Below are 22925 nucleotides of genomic sequence, written 5' to 3'. Positions count from 1 at the left end.
AATCAGCAGCTTCTTTGAATCCTACCCTGCCCACTGCTAACAATCAGACTGATGGTGTCCAATCTCTTCAGGCTAACATTTACATATTTGTAAAAAAAATTAAAAAAAATCCAAATTAATGAAACCACATATATCATGTACGTGCTACCGGACTAACGGATAAACTCAACATTAGAAGAGTTTCTTTTTTCATGAATAGGAAATCCTATACAGTACAATCAGAATAGAGCGCAAAACTATGGCACAATTACTGTGTGTAAAGTTTGCTGGCACCATACTCAAGAATGCTGTCCTTCTCAATTGCAGTAGCGGCCGGTGGTGGGAGTGCTGCGGGGCGGTGAGGCGAGACGGGAGTGGAGCAGGGTGGGGGTAGTGAACTATGGAATACGGCCCAATGGAGGTAAGTAAACAAATCAATAAATAAAAAGAATTTTGTTGCACATGCTGCATCGCATTTGACAATGCAGCGCGTGCAATGAGATTCATTTTATTTATTCATTTATTTACTAACCTCCATTGGGTCCTATTCCATAGATTACTACCCGCTACCCTGCTCCACCCCACCTCGCAGCACTCCCACCACCGGCCGCTACTGCTCAATTGCGTGAAAAACTAACATATATAAGTAAATAATATTACAATAATTTGATTACAATTAAAGGGCGAAGATGTGATGATATGTGATTATATTTATGTAACACACTTTTTATCAGTTTGACCTACAGATATATACTAGTTAAGTACAATTATAATACTAGGAATGTTTATGCTGAAAATGGGGTCTCTAATGGGTAGTGGTTTGTACCCTTTTTAAGTAGGTACCCTTCCTCTAGTCAGGGTGAGGGAGTCCCACAACTAAGCTAACCCCTGCTCACCCCTTGGCAGATTGGCAGGAGCAGTCAGGCTTATCTCAGAGGCAATGTGTAAAGCATTTCTACACACACACACACCCACACACACATAGACTAACACAGTGAAAACACTACAAATGGAGTTCACACCAGTTTAGGAAAAATAGCAAATATTTATCTCAATATAACAAGACCAAAAATGAAATAAAATCCAGCATACACTAGTCAAAATATCACCATTAAAAGATTAAGCAAGTTTAGTCCATAGAAATCAAATGATTTGTTTGTTTTAGCAGAAATACCTTTGATGCGTCAAAAATCTGAGACAGCGCGAGACGCAGGGAATGTCAGGTGCTGGAAAAGCAAAGGGATGCATTGGTTCCTTACTATGCAGGGGATGTGATGCATCGGTTCCTAACTGGCAGAGGAGGTGATGATTTGGTTACTAACTGTTAGGGAGGGGGCGTGATTCAACAGTCCCTTACTGGCAGGGGAGGTGATGCATCAGTTTCTTACTGGCAGGGGATTTGATAGATTATTTTCCGTACAAACAGCTGCGGTTCGGTACTGCGTTGTGGTGTCGATGAAGAATCAATGCCTAGGAATGATGAGTCAAAAATCCAGTAGTGATGCAAAAATACAACAGCAGCTAAGCATGTGCTGCTTCAATTACACTCCAGCAAAGCAGGGGCTGCGTCTGAGCCGGAGCAGGTGTCACAGACATCAGCAACACAGGGCTATAAAATCACAATACTATGATTCTTCTGACATCCTGCAACTGGGAGCTGGGTCCTGCAGTGAGAGCCATGGGCAATGCATCAAGCGGGAACTATGCTTTGGAGCAGGCATCAGGGATGTGTTAATCTTTTGCAGCGATGCGTCGATAGAACAAATGCTAGGAGTTAATGCATGGAATTTCTCTTGACGATCACCAGATTCCACTTCCAAAGGCCCAAGAACTGGATTTGGCACCACCAGAAGAAGAACATAGGAACTGGCAGGTAAAGATTTTGATGGCCCTGAGACGTCTTGTGAGGAAATAAGCTCAACTCAAGCCCTTGGAGAACCTAGGCAGCAGGAAACAGAAAGCAAAACCCAGTCATTTCACTACCAGGACAGAAGCAGCAGGTTAGCACAACAAAGCAACAGACAGAGTGGCAGTCCCTCCAACAGCATTCAGCTCTTCATCCTGGCAAATGTCCCCAGTCCAGAAGTGTTCTGAGCTTAGGGTTTCAGAGGTCAAATACTTATACGCATTTATTCCCTTGAAGTAGGAAAACTTCAAAGGAAAGTATTTTTAATGCACAAGACCTTGCCTTTACCTGACTTAGCTCCAGACACACTACATGGGGCTAGAGACAGCCTTGTGTGAGGACAGGCACAGCCCTATTCAGGAGTTAGTGACAACTCCTCCCACCACTCTAGCTCAGGAAGGCTCATCAACCTGGTGATGGGTCATCAGGATATGCAAGGTACACCTCAGCTTACTTTGCTTGACTGTCTGGAGTGAAGGCACAGAAGTCCAACTGTCAACCCAGATGTGTATTCTACAGATAGGCAGAGGCACAGAATGGTTAAGCAAGAAAATGCCCACTTTCTAAAAGTGGCACTTTCAAACTTACAATTCAAAAACCAACGTCATTGATAGATGTATTTTAAAATCATGAGTTCAAAGACCCCAAACTCCAAATCTGTACTTGCTCCAAATGCAAAATTACATTTAAAACATATTTTAAGGCAATCCCTGTTACCAATGGGAGAGATAGGCCTTGCAATAGGGAAAAACAAACTTAGCAGTATTTTACTGTTGGGACATGGAAGACGAACCAGTGCATGTCCTACCATTTAAATACACTGCACCCTGCCCATGAGGCTCCCATCGGCCTACATTAGGGATAATTTGCTTGTAGTAAAAGGTACGATTTGGGCCTGGCAAGTCGGTACAGTTTCCAGGTCGAAATGGCAGTTGGAACTGCACTCACAGACAATGCGCTGGCAGGTCTGAGACATGTTCACAGGGCTATTCATGTGGGTGGCACAATCAGTGCTGTGGCCTACTAGTAGCATTTGATTTACAGGCCCTGGGAACCTCTGGTACCCTGTACTAAAGACTTACTAGTAAATATAATATGCCAATCATGGAGAAGCCAATCACCCATACAATTTAGACAGGGATCACTTGCACATTAGAACTGGTCAGCAGTGGTAAAGCGCCCAGGGTCCTAAAAACAAAATGCAGCAGACAATCTACAACCCGAGGTTAGAGGCAAAAAGACGGGGCTCTCCACGCCACTGGAGTCAAGCTGTCCTGCCTGATGACTGTTGAAACCCCGAAACCAGTCCTAGGGTTCTTGGTAAGCATGGGCGGATTTTGCGGATCCACGATTCACGAATTTGCGAATTCACGGATCGGCGGATTTGGGGGCGGGGCTTCATCGAGTGTGTGGGCGGGGCCAAACGGACGGGGCTTCCATGCGAGTGCACATGCCTCTTGTGTGTATAAAAGGTCAGAGACCGATCAGAGCAGCAGATAAAGATACACAAGCTCCTGGCCACAGGAAGAGCACGAGGATTGCGCTCGTGAAAGTCAAGGATGCAAAGGCCGATGAATGAGTCACTGAATTTAAGCTTCAACTAGGGCACATGCGTAACGGATATCTGTAAGTGCTTGCTGTTGAGGTTTAATTTTTGTGCCAGGACCGTCGTGCCAGAATGAACCCTGCCCTTCATATTTATTCAACCGTTTTGTGCCCGTTTTCAGTTTTCAGTTTCGAAGGAATCCCCATCCCTAAGTGTTTGAGAGTGAGTGTGGGAACAATAGAGCACCCCTGAAGTTGTGAGTGGAGATCCTGATCTTCGTAGTACACCCACCACAAATACAGCCCTGTTGGGGCGAGAATCAGAGCCTTTGTCAATTTATGCAAATACACCCATTATCAAATATGCATCAAAGTTTAACATAAAGCATTTTAAATATTTCCCAGAATTTTAAAATGCAAACTTGCATTCAACATTTCATGAAATGTAAAAAAGCAGACATTATTTTCGCATGAAAGAATATACATATCACATGTACTCTGTAGTTTATCTTAATTCTAATCCTCTCATATTTTCTTTTCCACTTTTAAAGCCATTGGAAACATTTTTCAAGATTATGACCGAACCTAGGATTATTTTTCATCCTGAAGCAAGTATATATACACGTCTCAAAACCTAATGATCTGAATTGCTAAGGCTTTTGTGCATCAAAATCTAACACAAATGCATGAACGTTGTTTGCGCTTTTCAGGGCCCGAAGTTCTGAGGCAAATTTTGCAAACATTGTCACAATTTGCACCCTGGCTGTTTCCAAATTAGACTACTTTTGAAAAGAAACCTAAACACTAACATGTTGTGTCGTAAAATAACCATTCTCCAGAGTCGGCGTATGGCTTGCATAATGCCTTTGATGGGCTACAGACACAATGATGGTGGCCTGCAAGGGACTGCCAACCTTCATCCCTGTGTTTGCATTAAAGAATGGAAAACCTTTGTTTGCAAGCAGAACCGGTTTGAGGTTTCTTAAAGGAATCAGCGCTGATTTAACTGTCTACCCCTTCCAAGCTTGCCTGTTCCTTCCAATTGTCCCAAAGGTACTCCTTCACCTTTGCAAACCGGTTACCAGTACCTTTTTGTGCCCCTGCTGTAAATAATTTACGATGGCGCCGGCAAGCTGCCAGCACCATCGTAAAAAAGTTACTTAATTAGCTTCAACAGGAAGCTCCAATTGGTAAAATAAAGCAGGCGCTCGAGCCCCTGCTTTATCTTATCTATTAGAGCTTCCTGTTGAAGCTAATTAAGTAACTATTTGAGGATGGCGCTGGCAGCTTGCCGGCGCCATCGTAAATTAGGCTTGAACTTTTGACCGAGGAATCCGCCGCTCGCGGATTGCGGATTTTCGGTAAATTCGCGAGAGGTCGCGGATCGCGAATTTACCGAAAATCCGCACAATCCGCGATCGGAGCGGATTTTGCGCTCATGCTTAGTTCTTGGTTCCAGTGCAGGGATAAACTGGCCTGGCAGTTCGGACTGGACTGTTCCCATTGGGCACAGGGTCAAGACTGATTTGCATATGGCTGGCTTAAAACTGGAATGGCATAGTGAGCAAACAAACAAAGGATTTAGGCCCAGATCTCTGTACTGGGGTGAATGTATGACAGTGTTCTGCATTCTGTCCATCATTAGTCCTTTTTGAAAAAGACGGGTAACACACAGAAGTGTAATGTCACTTCCTTACAAATCTGTGATTACTTTCTGGTATACTCTGTCATGGTGGTGGGAGGGCATTGCAGGTAATGGTTCCAGATGACCCTATATCTTCGAGTTCAACAAATCTAGTTCTATCCTTCTACAAATCCACTGCAAACTAGACTGCTTGTTACTTTTTGTGAATTAAGGCCAGAACTCCCATAATGAAGTGTTTTGTTAAATAAAAACAATAAGGCTGAAACATGGTGTCTCTGATTACATAAAGTCTTCTGTTAAGATTATTGAGAAGACTATTTCATAATAATGAAGTTATGCAATTCTTACTATTAATGATGTATTTGAAGCACATGCATATTGACTCATTGTGTCACAGCTGGATTATGTACCTGGTTTACCCAGAGACGCAGCGTCCATTGGTGAGCAAGTGGATTGGCATCAAGGCCCAGAGGACTGAGTGGCCACTGAACCCTGATTATTGTTGTATTTCATCATTCAAACAGCAGTCAGGGGGAAGAATTCCTCTCTTACACTAACACCCATGACAACCTGATTATGATACTTTGTCACCTCCAGCACATCTTGGTGATGACAGTAATCATTTTGAACTCAATATAAAAAATTTCCAGCTCACCCATATCCTGTAATGCTAATGCAAAGAAGGGAGTTCCACCTGTTTGAAATAGCAACGGTTCCAATAAGAGGTAATCCCCCAAGTTGCCTCTTTTTGTCAGTGTGGTCCCACAGTCTAAATTAAATATGAAATGGAGTGGGAACAACAGACAACGGACAAACCCTCTAGCACCACATCTGTGAAGCTTAATTTAATTTTTTCTATAACTTCATTTTACTATATGTTCTCCGAGTGAGTTTCATGGCAGCCACTAAGAGGCAGATTTATCAAAAGTTCATGCAACGCAGCAACGCACCTTGTTGCACTGCACAGTATGAAAGGGTGAGGGCATATTTAACATATTATTTTACATTATATGGTGCATTCCTGTTGTCTCCTTGCGCTGGTGCACAATCTGTTGCCTTGCTCCACCACACCACCCTTGTGCTGCGATGTATTGGTGCCCGTGTTTCAGGGAGGTTGTTTTTGTGCAGGAAGCGACACCTTCCTGCACAGCAACAATTCTGAGAGCAATTTTACTCTTTCTAAGTGCAGCACATTTAGAAAGAAGAAACAACTAAGAGAAATAAAGATATTTCACCTCCTCTGGGAAGGTGTAGAATTTTTAAGAATTCCTAGGTTTGCCACTATTTGTAAATCTGGGAATGCCCCAAAATCTATTGGCGGATGCATGGGAACACCCACATATCACTCATGGGGCCTCATTTATGAGGCCTTGCGTGAGTTTTGCGCTACCGATGCGTCACTTTTTGTGACGCATCGGCGGCGTAAAACATGCCTCCTGATGCGCACTATTTACAAAGTGACGCATCTAAGCAGATGCGTCACTTTGTAAACCCCTGCGCTACATTATACCTGCGTCAGGTATAATGTATACAGAGGGGGCGTTCACCCGCAAAAAGCCTCGTAATAGTGACGCAGTGAAATCTATGAGATTTCACTGCGTCACTTTTAGGACGCTGTTGCGTCAAAATCTTGCGCCTGCCTCACAGCAGGCGTAAGACTGACGCAAGCCCTTTCACATGGGGCTTTCCCCATGTGAAAGGAAGCATTGCTGGAGTTGCGTAACTTTTGTGACACACTCCAGCAATGCGTCACTTTTGCGCCTACAGATACGTCAGAAATACTGACGTATCTGTAACTCCTTGCGACATGATGCGTCATATTATAAATATGACGCATCAATCATGTCGCAGGGAGAGCACAGTGAAAAGTGACGCATCGCTGTTTTCACGCAGCGATGCGTCACTTTTCATAAATGAGGCCCATGGAATGCCTCCCTTGGGCAGAGTAATATAAGGCAATGACTTGAGCAGCCATGTGTTACTCCAGATTTACCAAACCATGTAGGCCCACTAAAGATGGCCTTGTGTTGCTTAGTTAATCTGATTTAGAGATTACTTTGCCCTTGCAACACCATAGGTGATGCAAGGGAAACAAAATCCCATGATAAATTCAGCCCTAAATTTCTACTTTAAGTCAGAAGTAACTTGATTGATGAAATTTAAGATAAAAGTACATAATACAATGAGGCAACAAATAATTACATGAATCAAATTAAAAAGTAAAAACTAAATAGATGGGTGCAAAAATCCGATTAACATGGCTTAAAGGAGGGAATAAAAAGGTTGAATTAAATTGCTGTATACAATGAGAGGTTACATTTCATAGAAAGAATACATAAATAATATTGACATGAACAAATTAATATATTACTAACCTGAGTAAAGTCATGGAAGTTGAGAAACATCTTGTTGAATAGGGGTTAGGGAAAAAGAGCATCTAGTAGCAGCATCTATGAACGATGTGACAGGTGACTATTAGTTCAAGTGTTTCATAGCCATATGACTCGGGTGTACAGAGACAGTATCTGATCTGTGATTATAACAGACGGCATACCACCAGGCTTGGTAAGATAATTTGGTGAAACCCTTCCAATTTTGGGTTATTTGCTCAAAGGCAACTGCTAACAATAGGTTGATACTCCTTGTGTTAGAATTGCAATTAGTTCAGACTGGAGATAAACTCCCTAAAAGTACATGAGTGATAGAGGAGGGGATTCTGTTACAAAAGATTAGGTTAATTTGAGACCTAACACGCTTCCAGAATTTATGAACAAGTGGGCATGTAAAACGCTTAAATCTGCAAATGGGGAGGAACATGTACAACAAGTATCCGGAAAATCAGTTTGCCTTTTGTTTAAAGTTACCAGATATAACAGAAGTCTATTGAAGATAAAAAAGAGTGTTTGCATGGTGTTTGCTGCTCTGGAGCATTTCCTGATTTTTGTCCATTTTTCGTTCCATAGGGAAATTGACCAGCATACCTCTAAATCCTTTCCCAGGAAAGCTCTATTTTAGTTTTTTCTCTAGCGTTGTATGAAGTGGGTAAATGCGTATAAATGATGGAAGCTTTGGGTGTTTGGTGCGAAGAAGAGTATGTAGCTTGGTAACAGAAGAGGAGGTATGAGAGCTAATGGGTACAAAATGAGCACATGCAGTTTTAAGGGCTTGCTTCAGAAGGTTATATTTGGACTGAAAGGATTTGGGCAGGTCAAAAGGTCTACTAACTTGTGAAAAAGGCATGATCTCGTCTTGTACAAATAGTTGATGCCTCCAAATTAAGGGGCCGATTAGGATGGCGGACGGACTTGCGTCCGTCCGCCACCCCTGAGTAGAAGGGACCGTCCGCATGGGCAGCGGCGGTCCCTCCATGGCAATTAGGATGTGACCGCCAGGGTGGCGGTCACATCCTCTATTTTTAACATTGCGGTGGGTGCAGCTTCAAGCTGCACCCGCCGCAATGTTAAAAATGCATGTGTTGCATTTACATGCACAAAGCGGCAGGCACCGCACGGTGCCTGCTGCTTTGTGTACGCAAATGCAGGGGGGTACCATAGGTACCCCCCATGTGCACCCCCCACCCCCCATTCACCCAGGGGGCCCGCAACGGGCCCCCAAAGTGAATGTCCATATGCTTTTCCATGGCGGAAAAGCCGCCGTAGAAAAGCATATTTACACCAACATCATAATATGGCGGACGGTGTCTCATAGACACCGCCTGCCATGTTATAGCTTTTCCGCCGCGGTCGGAAGCCGACCGCGGCGGAAAAGCGGCGGACGGAATTCCAGACCCACCAGCCATCCTAATTTGGCGGTGGGTCTTTGGAGTCTCCGCCGCGGTTTTTCCGCATCCTCCAGGCCGGCGGACACTTCCGCCGGCCCGGAGGATGCGGAAAAACCACCATCCTAATCGGCCCCTAAACCTTTATGTCTCCAGGATTTCCAATACAAAGGCTTACCTTGAATCAATTTGATCTCGCTATGCCATATTGTGGTTCCAAAAAAAGAGTCTAAATCCGTAGGATGTGGCAATGAATTGGATTCCAAAATGTTGCATATATATTTAAGTATTGGAGTAGACATATATTGTGATTTGCGGGTGAAGGATAAATATTCTTGAATTGAGAAGGGGGAAAGAAAAGAATGTTCAAGTTCAACCCAAAAAGGGCAATCTACAAAAGACTCAGAGAGCTATCTCGAGGATTGGGGGAGTAAAAAAGATTTTTGGTAGGTAGGGAAATCGGGAAACTTAACACCACCTTCTGATTTTGGCCACGTCAGTTTTAATAAAGAGACGCATGATCTTCTGTTCCATAAAAATGAAGATAGCACAGAGTTTATATTCTTAATTTTTTTTAAAGGAATGGGTGCTTGGATGTTAGAAATTGTGTAAAGTATTATGGGGGTCAGCATCATCTTTATAGTATCTAAACAGCCCCACCAAGATAAATATAAGGGGTGCCATTTAGCAGTTAAAGTGGAGATTCTTTGTATACATTTATATTTACATAGGGAACGTGTTTCTGGGATGGAAGGAGTAAAATGTAAACCTAGGTATTTTATGTGATGAGTGCTCCATGTTAAGTATGAAGTAACGAAATTATCCTTGAATGTATATTTAGTTAAAAGCAATATTTCACATTTGTCCTTGTTCAATGTATACCAGGAAACAAAGGCAAAGGATTCAACTTCCTGTAAGAATGCGGGGACAGAGGAATTAGTTTGTGAGATAAATAATAATACATCATCAGCATGTGCTGCTAATTTGGTTTGTGTGTTTCTAAAATCAAATTCATGTATATCTTAATTTTGACAGATTTTGGACAAAAAGGTTCTATGGCTAAATTAAAGAGTTATAGGGATAAAGGACAATTCTGGCGAACACCTCTGCCCATATCAAAATATGAAGATGTGTTGCCATTTCCACATGCTACTGCTCGTGGATGTGAGTAAAGAGTTGATATTAAATATATGATTTTTGGGAGAAAAAAAACACTTAAGTGTTTGAAAAAGATAAGGCCATTCAACTCTATCAAACGCTTTTTTCGCATCTAAGGCCACTGCTGCCCAGGATTGTGGTAGGTGGGAGGATTTAGACAGCATGTCGAAAAATAAACAAGTGTTGTCTGGAATGAGATGGCCTTTAACAAATCTGGATTGTTCCACACCCAGTTATTGGGGTAAGTGGGACTCCAAACGAATGGCCAAGACTTTGAAAAAAATGTGTAATCGACATTGACTAGTGAAATGGACCTATAGGTCCTTCCTTCCTTAGTAATAAGGCACATTATGGCATCTGAAAAACAGCCAGAGGATTTGCCTGAGTGTAAAAAAATGTCTGGGAGATTGTGTAATTTGGGGAGGAGCAACTGTACGAAATACAAAAAAAACTCAACAGTGAAACCATCCGGATCTAGAGCTTTATCTTTTTTGAGGGTCTATAAAGCAGTGAGGAGTTCCTTTTGTGATAGATCAGATTCTAAGAAGATGAGATCTACTAAGTATCTGAGAACTACAGAATGTCAGAAAAAAACTGAGTGATGTGAGGCGCAGAGAGAGGATTTTCTGATGTGTAAAGTGCCTTGTAAAGAAGAAGCAATTGATGCAAAATTTCGGCATCCTTAAACTTCAATGTTTGTTGCTCATCCATAATTCATTCTATATTAAGTTTATTGTGTTTAACTTTCAAATAATTAGCTAATAATTTCCCAACTTTGTTTTGGCCACCATAACACTTGGAATTAGACTTTAATAAATATGTTGAGGCATTGTCTGTTGATTCCTTGTTAAAATGAAACTTGACATTCTAAGTTCAAATAAACAATCTTTTGATTTTGAAGAGTAGTAGTTAAGAGGTATTTGGTTAGTTCTCGCGCAGTTTTGCGTTTTCTGGATGCGAAACCAATAATAAAGTCTCAAGCTACTGCTTTAAAAGCATCTCAAATAACAGAAAAAGGTACGGTATTGGTTTGATTAAGGACAAAATATTAATTCAAAGAGGAAACAAAAAGAGGAGGTAAACTTTGGATCCTAAAGAAGAGCATTATCAAAATGCCATCTCCTGGGTACATTAGGTTTTTGTAAAATATCAAGTTGGATAGATGTAGGAGCATGGTGGGATATTAGAATGAACCAATATCCACAGCTCTTAAGGATTGGGAGATATTATGGGATATAAAAAAATAATCTATTTGTGATTGGGTCTGATGGGCTGGAGAATTTTAAGTATATTATCTTGTGGTGGGGTTACAAAGTCTCCAGGCATCAATAATCGTGTACTATTGAATAGTTAAAACAAAAAGTTAATGTGCCTTATGGGAGACAAAGGAAACCATTGAGTTATGATCTATGAAGGGATCTGAAACTTGGTTGCAATCACCTGCATGGCAAAAGTTATCTTCAATGAAATGTGTAATTTGTTGAGCAAGGAAAGTCCAAAAAGAGGAATCTCCAGCGGTGGGAGCATAGATATTGAGTAAAGAAACCGGTGCATTCCCGATCAACAGTTTGGTTCATAACCATCGTCCTTTTCTATCAGAGCTTTAGGAGAGCAATTTAACAGAAAAAGTTTTACGAGTTAGAATCTGATTTGGTTTACCATTCCCTGGTGAGAAAAAAACCTCCCCTACCCATCCCTTCTTCAATTTTCAAGATTAATTCTCTGTGAGGTGAGATTCGTATATAAAAGCTATGTCTGCCTCTAATTTAGCCAGATGTGTTAAAACCCTTTGTCTTTTTATGGAAGACTAGCAGCCCGTCCCGATGTTGTCCGGGAGCAATCAGGCTTCTGGGCGCCCGCCCGCCCCGACTTTGTCTCAGGCTTCAGGGCCCCCGCCCACCCCGACGTTGTCCGTGGGTCCCCCGGAGCGCACCCGCCACTTTCAAGGCCCCCAATGAGCCGCACACGGGCCGCTTCACCTACCTCAGCCGCCGCTCCTCCCCGCCTGGCCGCCGCTCCTCACCGCCTGTCCGCCGCTCCTCACCGCTCCTCCCCGCCTGTCCGCCGCTCCTCCCCGCTCTCATGTCCGCCGCTCCTCCTCGCGCTCCTGTACGCCGCTCCTCCCCGCGCTCCTGATGTCAGCACGCACGTCGCGGCCGGCGCTACTTCCAAGGGACAACTTTTTTTTTTATCGTAAATATTTTAAAGAACGTATATTTTATTTTTTTGTATAGCGTAAGTCCATCTGCAGACCCTGACAATTACAATGATGTATCGGGTGTTTGGATTGGTGCTGTGGTTCCTGAGTTTACCCGCCTCAAAGGTTCAAAGTTCTCTCTTTATAATAGTAGTATATATATATATATATATATATATGTATAAAGTCTAAACAGGAAGCCCCAAATTAAAGCAAAGCCACACGAAGTTCAGATCAGCACGTTTATTTGCATCCATTTTACTGCTCGCTCCTTGACAGCTTTCAGAGCAATCTTTGAACATGTAAAGCCTGACGCGTTTCAGGAAATAATCCTTTCTTCAGAGGCATTGTTCACGAAGGGCTCGAAGAGCAGTTTTTGGCCGCGTCTGCTCATATAATCACTGGCACCTGCCACAGTGGGCGTGGCTAAATCGAAAAGCCTTCTGTGCCTTGTAGTACGCTGGCCCTCTTTCCACAGTGGGGCCACTCAACAGTCCTTGCAATTTGAACCAAGTATTCATCAAGTGGAGTAAAGTAAAGCGCTGTAAGCCCTCAGATTGCGCTTTGCAGCAGTGAATTCGTGCTCAGGGCAGCACCACCTGCATTGGAGCTGCTCTTGTCTTCGTTCCGTCTTTGCAAGCCCCTTCTCAGAGCCTGCATGAACCCTTCGTAAGGTGGGCCTCGCTTCTCGACTGGGCAAACAGCCGATATCCATAAAGTCGAAACAGGAAGCCCCAAATTAAAGCAAAGCCACACAAAGTTCAGATCAACACGTTTATTTGCATCCATTTCACTGCTCGCTCCGTGACAGCTTTCAGAGCAATCTTTGAACATGTAAAGCCTGACGCGTTTCAGGAAATAATCCTTTCTTCAGAGGCATTGTTCACGAAGGGCTGGAAGAGCAGTTTTTGGCCGCGCCTGCTCATATAATCACTGGCACCTGCCACAGTGGGCGTGGCTGAATCGCAAAGCCTTCTGTGCCTTGTAGTACGCTGGCCCTCTTCCCACAGTGGGGCCACTCAACAGTCCTTGCAATTTGAACCAAGTATTCACCAAGTGGAGTAAAGTAAAGCGCTGTAAGCCCTTAGATTGCGCTTTGCAGCAGTGAATTCGTGCTCAAGGCAGCACCACCTGCATTGGAGCTGCTCTTGTCTTCGTTCCGTATTTGCAAGCCCCTTCTCAGAGCCTGCACCAACCCTTCGTAAGGTGGGCCTCGCTTCTCGACTGGGCAAACAGCCGATATCCATAAAGTCTAAACAGGAAGCCCCAAATTAAAGCAAAGTCACACGAAGTTCAGATCAGCACGTTTATTTGCATCCATTTCACTGCTCGCTCCTTGACAGCTTTCAGAGCAATCTTTGAACATGTAAAGCCTGACGCGTTTCACGAAATAATCCTTTCTTCAGAGGCATTGTTCACGAAGGGCTGGAAGAGCAGTTTTTGGCCGCACCTGGTCATATAATCACTGGCACCTGCCACAGTGGGCGTGGCTAAATCGCAAAGCCTTCTGTGCCTTGTAGTACGCTGGCCCTCTTCCCACAGTGGGGCAACTCAACAGTCCTTGCAATTTGAACCAAGTATTCACCAAGTGGAGTAAAGTAAAGCGCTGTAAGCCCTCAGATTGCGCTTTGCAGCAGTGAATTCGTGCTCAAGGCAGCACCACCTGCATTGGAGCTGCTCTTGTCTTCGTTCCGTCTTTGCAAGCCCCTTCTCAGAGCCTGCACGAACCCTTCGTAAGGCGGGCCTCGCTTCTCGACTGGGCAAACAGCCGATATCCATATAGTCTAAACAGGAAGCCCGAAATTAAAGCAAAGCCACACGAAGTTCAGATCAGCACGTTTATTTGCATCCATTTCACTGCTTGCTCCTTGAAAGCTTTCAGAGCAATCTGCGGCCGGCGCTACTTCCGAAGGACTATTTTTTTTTAATCGTAAATATTTTAAAGAACGTATATTTTATTTTTTTATATAGCCTATGTCTATCTGCAGACCCTGACCATTACAACGATGTATCGGGTGTTTGGATTGGTGCTGTGGTTCCTGAGTTTACCCGCCTCAAAGGTTCAAAGTTCTCTCTTTATAATAGTAGTATAGATTTCAAACTTCTGAAGTTCTAAGAGACGAATTTCAAAGACATGGAAATAGTAAAAGAATAAATAAGAGACACCAATCTAGGTAATCCATCAAGCAGAAAAATACATACCATATAACAACCCAACTATACAAGGAATTAACCAAACAGTATATGAGAAATAAGAGAAATGAATATAAATACAAATGTGAAACATTGGGTAGATGAAAGAAAAAGAAATTGAATAAGAGAATAGGAGAGAAATAAGACAAAGATAGAAGAAGAAAGAGAAAAAAGACAAGAAAAAAGAGGAACAAAAGATACAGGGGTAAGAAAGGTGAAACATACCTAGAAATACCAAACAATGGTGGGAGGGATAAAACCACATGGAGCAAATGACAGCTCAAACTGAACGGAACGAAGGGCGAGGAGGGACCACATCATATGAGGTAACAAGACGGGTACAGACATCAACAATCCTGCAAAGAAGGAAAAAAGGTAAATATTATAAAAAAAGAGTCACAGTAAAATACATCATAACAACAATGTTAAACTAATCAATCGTAAATTGGAATTCCGGCGTAATAAAAAAAGGAAAAGAAGAAAGAGTAATTTGGAAAGTTGTTGACATTAAGTGGTCTGAGACATTGAGGCTCTAGAGAAGTCCATAGATTCTGTTTTACAGAAATGGATAAAGCTATGCAGCTTGACTGGATCTTCGTACATTGTGGTCGTGTTCTTCTAAGTGACCGTAAAGAGACATGGATGGAAAAGTCCATAGCGGGCCCCTAAAGAACGTTAATCAGGTCTCATATTGAGGAACTCCTTTCCTCTGTTTCCTGTAGCTTTGGCGTAGTCTTGCAAGAAGAATAAAGGTGTACCTGACCACAAGAGGCGTTGTATTGATTTGACAGCTGTGATGACTTTTATCAGATCTGGGTATTCGAGGAAGTATGGAATGAATCCCCTCGGTCTCCGTGAATTTGATACACCATTCGGTTGACGGCCTAACCTTTGAGCACGTTGGATGTTATGCACAGTTCCCTCTGGTAAATGCAATAACTTAGGGAGAAAGGATAAGAAGAAAACAAGGGGATCAGAGCCTTCTGTATACTTTCCGGCAAACCATAATAGCAAAAAGGTTATTTCTTCTTTTTCGGTTTTCGAGGTCTTTGACCTCTCTTTTTAAGTGAGGAAACCTATGGATCCTTTTCAAGCGCTTTTTAGCAGCTTTCCCTCTTGCTAGAGGGATAGATCCTTTAGACAAAGACATCAAAGAGTCCTCCATTTTGGAGATTACTGCAAAAATCTTAACATTTTTAATAAAGGACTGCATAAAGCATGGAGCAAGTGGGCCTCGTTTCTTCAACCTTCCCATAGGAGATACTGGAACAGGAGAGGTTAGTATTCAACTATACAAAGAAGTCGGGATACATGCTGACAAGGAAGGAGACTACAATGGAGCTAAAAATGGCTGTCTGTTGGGAAAATATGCAGATTATGCATTATGAAAGGAGAAAAAAAGAAAGTTGAGAGGAAAAGTACCTCAGAGGCTTATAAGTGAAATCACAAGCTTGCAGCATGCATTGACAGAATGTGTCACCCAATGAAGGATATCAGAACATAGAAGCAGCTGCTGTTAATTCCCGTACAAAACTGTAAAGTCACGATGATGTATCTTGATGCAAAATGTCGGCAACTAATAGCATTATCCTGAAAGGAGAAGTGCTATCATGAAATTGAGACTGTAGGACTAAGCAGATAACCATACATGCAGCACTTCGCAATAGCGCAGTAATTATGACAAGTGTTCCAAAATGGATAATGTAGAGGAGCGTGGGTGACTGTATTGAAAGCACCGGTGAGGTAGCAGCGCTTCGGGGAAAATCCACAATCAAAATGGCATCCGCAATCAGTGCCGCACTGAGGCAGAAACTTCCTTCAGTGAAAAACAAATCTCGGGCCGAAAAAGCTGCCGCAAAGGGCATTTCCTGAGTCAGGATGATATCCGCAATTTATGACGCCTTACCAGTCATGTAGACATGGCGTTTCGCTGCAGTCCATCCACGCCATTCTAAGAAGTCTCACTCGGGCGCCGCCATCTTCCGCAGGTGTCAAGCCATGCCCCCTAAATTTCTATTTAACAAATCACCCACTCCTGCATCGCGCACATGTTCAACAAAACTTGACTTTATAGCTATCGAAATCAAATTGGCATGGAAAATAGATGTAACACTGATATATTGCTGTTTTTGTATTGATATGTGCTACCATAGCAATAGTAAAAAGTAAGCAGTCATTTCCCTTTTTGCTTGGGCAACCAAAATCATCATCATAATTCTCGAAAAGACACATACTTGGGAGGCCTCAAATCTCCAACCTTCCAGTCAATAGCTGGACAGGTCAACTGGTTTGCACGTCAGAGACTGCTCCTGCTGTGCCTGAGTGAGAGAGTATGGATTGATGGGCAGGAGACAAGACATTAACACCATTCTCAATAAGGATATTTGTGATAAAGAACTACAAAGACTTGTGCATGCTACATGGACCACCTAACCTCTGAAGCAGTGAATATAGACTGAACAAATCATTCTACGTTATATACAACATAAATAATCATTTCAATGGTGAAAAGTAGTCAGGTTAAGAAGAGCTTTCTTGAGTACAAGAGTGTCTTCTTTATAACGAAAAGCACAAACGCCCACTGATTTTCCAAAGAATTTCATAATAATAAAACCTTTTCATTTTATTTCCATGTGGCCAGTTCTTGAAGAATTATGTACACATTTCATGCTGACAAAAGTCATGAGCACATCACCTGCTTTCAGTTTACTGTTTGGAAGAATATTTTGCTGTGTACATCGATATATGGAGCAAAGCTAGCTGGCGAGTCGTCCAATTACGTATGACACCCACAGCTAGTTTCAATTTTACAATATGCCTTAGAGTAAGTAACCAAAGGTTTTTAACAGTGGCAGTGACAGAGCTGCATGAAAGCACAGATCCGATTATGTTGCCCATTGGGAAGCACAAATACAAATACATTATAAAACCAGGCATAATAAATATGCTATGGACTTCTCAAACATGGCTGTTCAACACAAAAAAATGAAAGGAGTGACTCAATCTAATTAGTGTGTTGTTTCCAAGACAGCTTTTTCATTCAGCAAATACTCAACGGAAGTGCTCCTGAAATCAAAGCACTGCGTGCATTTCAATAGAAACACTGCCGGAAATATAATAACATGAATATCTGTTACATTCCACTTTATCATAAATCTTCCTTGTACCTTTAATTCTCCTTGTTATTCTTTGAGTGTTCTTAGAACACTACTGTCCTCCAGACTTCAGGTCAGTTGCACTGTTCCTGTGGACCTGGAGACTGCTGTCTATGTTTCTGTGCTGTAATAAAGCCTCATCAACCATAACCTGCTCCTGTGGATTATTTAACAAATTTGGCGACGAGGGTGGGATTTAATCCTGACTGAGGACTACAGCACAGAGGTGGAGTTTTAATATTCAAAATTTTGTGACTTTTTGAAAAACTACAGAAACTAGTTTGCATCTTTAAACAACGTTGTTGTGAATTTGACAAATTTTCTGATGAGGGAAGAGAAAATGGCCGTCTGAAAACTCCTACCAACATCAAGATACGCAATTTCAAGGCATTTGGGAAGATTTTGAATGGTGTTTACCTTCAAATCTTTATTGTGCCAGTGGTTGTGAGCAGAGCGCGAGAGCTGCACGCGTCCGTCACAGCTGTTGTGTTCGTCATTGGAGGAGGAAGAACAGTGCTCGAGACAACCTCTTCAAATCCCAGCTGTCATCGGTGATCACAGCGCAAGGAAGCATTGGCCGTCATTGGTGTTTACAGGAAGAACAGCGCTCGAGACATCGGTGTTTACAGCGCAAGGGAGTATTGTGATGATGTCATGGCGCAACGTGATCCAACGTGCGTTATGATTTGACAGCACAACAGCGTGGCGGCCATTTTAGTTTGGGCAATGTGTTTCCATGACAACGGGTCATCGGAAATCGTCGAGAGAGCCGTCTGTTAACATCGTGACTGCATAAAGTTTCTTTTAAATGCGGATAGATGGAATTAGAGGCGGATACATGAGAATTAACTCAAGTAGGCAATTATAGTAGTATTTCCAACAATTTTAAAAGGAAGTTGAATCGTTGTTGAAATCACTACAAGATACAATTTTCAGATTATTTACAACTTACAAATGCTAATTATATTCGACATTTCATTGGAAGATCCTGTCCTGAGGAATATTATTGCTTGTTTTTAGTATTCATATGGAACAAGTGTTATATTAATTGTAAGAACATTCAGAGATTACATTTATTCACAGAAGGTTGCATTATACTGTGGCACTGTTGCAAGTAACCTCATATATCACTTAAAACTCTAGAAATGCAGTTTGATCCACCTGAAAAGTTCCTACAAAATAAGGGTGATCCACCTATTCCTTGGACTCGTTGGAAAGAAGAGTTCTTTAATTACATGAAAGCCATAGATGGCGAACGCATGGGGGTGGAGAGGAAAAAAAGTATTCTCCTACATTGTCTCGGCTCTGAGGGACAAATGGTTTTTAGGGCTTTACCACCTATTCCACCTGAGTTAGGTGAGGGAGAATCTACCAATGTGTATAAAGAAGCACTCATTAGAATTGAGAAAAGATTTAAACCAGTTTCTAATATAGCTCTTAATAGGTATAAGTTTTACACTCGTGCACAACAAGATTCTGAATCGTTTGATGAATTTATGACTGCTTTGAGATCTTTAGCCATTCATTGTAATTTTGGCACTATTTGTGATGAGATGTTGAGAGATCTGGGGCCCGATGTAGGTAAATCCCATTTACCGATTTTGAAATACCGAATCCTACCGATTCGGTATTCAAAAATCGGTAAATGGGATGTAGGTCCCAACATCTGGATTCGTTACCGAATCCTTAACAATTCTTAAATTACCGATTTGGTAAATACCGAATCGGTAATGCCCATTCATTCCTATGGGCTTTGAAGCCCATAGGAATGATTAGGCATTACCGATTCGGTATTTACCAAATCGGTAATTTAAGAATTCACAAGGGTGCAGGGGGTGTCACTTTGACACCCTCTAGCACCCCCAAAACGGCCATGTGTGCAATGTGGCACACAGACATGCCCTAAGGGCACGTCTGTCTGTCACATGGCACATGTGTACATGCACAGATGTGCATGTACACAGGAATCGTTTTTTTACCATGGATTTGTATTCCATGGTAACATACCGATTCTGTAAGCCATGTGCTGCCGGAACATAGGCTACCTACATTGCATTTTCGGTAATTTTACCGAATCGTTATCATTACCGAATCGGTAAATATTACCGACTCGGTAAATTTACCGATTCGGTAATGATAACGAATCGGTAAAATTACCGAAAATGTGCCCCTACATCTCCATAGCCCTTTACCGATCGGAAACGGCCGAAAATCGGTATTTTCGGCCGATTCCGATCGGTAAAGGGCTACCTACATCGGGCCCCAGATTATTGTCCATGTTAAGAATAAAAAAACACAAGAACGCCTATGGGAATTAGGTGATCTCAAATTATCAGAGGCAATTTCTATTGCCAAATCCCTAGAACAGTCAGAAAAATGGATGCTCACTGTACAAAAACATTCCAATAGTAAGTCAGATTCCCATGAGGAAGTTTGTTTAATCAAACATGGTGAAAGACATAATGAAAATTTCCGCCCCAATGCAAACACCAACAGATTTAATAACACAGGAAATTTTAGAAGATTTGAAAAATCTGTAATTTGTTACAAATGTGGTAGTAGAATGCATGTTGCTTCGTTTGCTAGATGTCCTGCCATCAATAAAGAATGCAGGAAGTGTGGAAAGTTGGGACATTTTTCAAATATGTGTAGAGATTCAGGGAAATTTGTACAAAATCCCAATGTTAAAGTAGCTGTTGTTACAGAAGATGTACAGAAAAACTGCAGTTGTGTGTGTGAGGGCACGGAGAAAGGTTCCTCATCCAATAAAGGTTTTGTAGTCTATCTTGATGAAGAGATTTCTTTGATTAGTTCGGATGGTCTAAATATTAAGAAAACAATTTGTGAAATGTTTGTTTTGGGGATTAGTCTGAACTTAATGGCTGATTCAGGGTCACCTTGGACCATTATTACCAAAGAATACTTTAATGAACGGTTAAGACAGGTGTTAAGCTTAAATGACATTCTTCCTTCTGAAATTCGTGCAGTCAGTTTCAACGGTTCAAGAGTGGAAATTTTAGGTTATTTTGTGGTCAAGATTACTTTTAGATCCAGGTGTGTTCAAATTTGTTTGTATATTGCAGAAAAAGGGGTGAAAGTTATTGGTTGGATGGATCAATGGAGGTTTGGTATAATTCTTAATCCTCGTGCCAAAGATCCTGTTATGTTGGGTGAGATTTTTGAGGATGAGAATAGCTCTTCAATTTCCAATGAAAGGGGAACTGAATTAATTAAATCCGAGTTTAAAGATGTTTTCTCTGACAAATTGGGTAGGCTTCAAAATTTTTCACACAAAATCAAGCTTAAATCTGGAGTGGTTCCGGTCAAGCAGAAGTTGAGAGGGGTGCCTATCAATGTTAGGGAAGATCTTAAGAAAAACTTAGAGGATTTGGTTAGAGAGGAAATAATAGAACCCATTGAATCAGCTGAATGGGTTTCCCCGATTGTTTTAGTAAGAAAACCCGACAAATCTTTAAGAATGTGTGTGGACCTCAGGGCACTCAATTTGGCGATTATGGTGGACTGTCATCCTCTCCCCAATATCAACGAAGTTGTTTCCATGTTAGAAGGTGCCAACGTTTTTTCCACCCTCGATTTAAGATTGGCTTATCACCAAATTTCTCTTACAGATGAGTCTAAATGCCTCACGGCTTTCATTACCCCTCAAGGACTTTTTCAGTACACTAGAATGCCGTTCGGGTTGGCTTCGGCAGCCTCAGTTTTTCAAAGGGTTATGTACAATATTTTTAGGGATGTGGAACACTTCGTGAAGTGTTTTCAGGATGATATTTTGATTTTTTCTAGTACAGATGAAGAACATCTGGTTCATCTACGTTGTGTTTGTGAGAAGTTGAGGAAGAGTGGTCTGACTTTGAAGGCAAACAAGTGCAAGTTATTTCAACCTACAGTCGAATATCTGGGTCACACTTTGTCTGGAGATGGTGTATTTCCCAAAATGTCCAATGTGGATGGAATCAGTAAGGCTCCCTCACCAGTCAATAGAGACCAGTTGTTATCCTTTGCAGGCATGTGCGAATATTATAGCAAATTTGTCAATAACTTTGCTACCAAGATGGAGCCACTAAGAAGGCTGTTGAGACATGGTAATGAGTTTGTTTGGGAGAGAGAACAACAAGTGGCATTTGATCTCATTAAAAATGACATCTTACATGCTCCTACCCTTAAGCCTTTCTGCCTAAATAGGATGTGTGTTATCACAGTAGATGCAAGTATGTATGGTGTTGGGGCTGTTTTGTCTCAAAGATCAGGTCAAGATGAATGGAATGTATGTTTTGCCTCACGCACACTAAATGATACGGAACGCAGATATGCTGTCATAGAAAAGGAACTTTTGGCTTGTGTATGGGCGATTGAGCATTTCAGGAACTTCATATGGGGAAGTAAGTTCGTATTGAGAACTGATCACAAGCCATTAGTTAACATTCTTTCTCCGGGGGGAGGGTGGAATTCAACAGCCCGCATTTCCAGATTAACATCCAGACTCCAAGAATATTCTTTCACTCCAGAATATGTTCCAGGAAAAAAAAATGTTGTAGCAGATTTCTTGTCCCGTCCTCCTTGTGAGTGTTCAGATAATGAGAATCTGAGTGATTCTGAAGTTGTTACTTGTTTACAAGATGTGCTTTCTACGTCTTTTGCTGAGATTTCTGAAGATATGTGGGAAAAATCTGATAATCAAGATCTTACTTTACAAGCTATTAAAAAGTTTATTCGGGAAGGATGGCCGGAGAAGAAATTGTTAAAGGAAGATTTTATGCCTTATTTTAATATTTCAAATGAATTGGAATTGGAGAATAATTTGGTTTTCAAATCTGGCAAGTGTGTTCCACCGTTTAATGTACAAAATGTGATTTTAAATATCGCACATAAATCTCATCCTGGGATGTCTGCCATGAAAAGATTGATAAGAAATTTTTTTGGGTGGCCATCTTTGGATCGCTTAGTGGAACATAAAGTCAGAGAATGTGCTGCTTGTATGGGGAATGACAAAATGTTGAAAACCAATATTCCCCCTTTGAAAACTACTTCTTGGCCAACGTCACCATGGAAAAAAAAATCTTTTGATATTTCTGGTCCGTTTATGTGTCTTCCTCCTAATTCTCGTTATGCACTTGTGTTGATGGATTATCATTCAAAATGGCCAGAAGTTAAGTTTGTTTCATCTGCCTCTACCAGTGTTGTAGTAGAGTTCTTTAAGGAAGTATTTTCTAGGGAAGGGTGTCCCTCTGTTTTGGTCACAGATAATGGGGTCCAGCTTAGGTCATTAGAAATGGAGGACTTCCTTAAATTACATTCCATCAAACACCATACAGTCTCTTTTTATGCGCCACATGAAAACGGTCTTGTTG

Source organism: Lissotriton helveticus, chromosome 3_1 (genome assembly GCF_964261635.1).
Source record: "Lissotriton helveticus chromosome 3_1, aLisHel1.1, whole genome shotgun sequence".
NCBI lineage: Eukaryota > Metazoa > Chordata > Amphibia > Caudata > Salamandridae > Lissotriton > Lissotriton helveticus.
Note: the sequence above shows the minus strand (reverse complement) of the source record.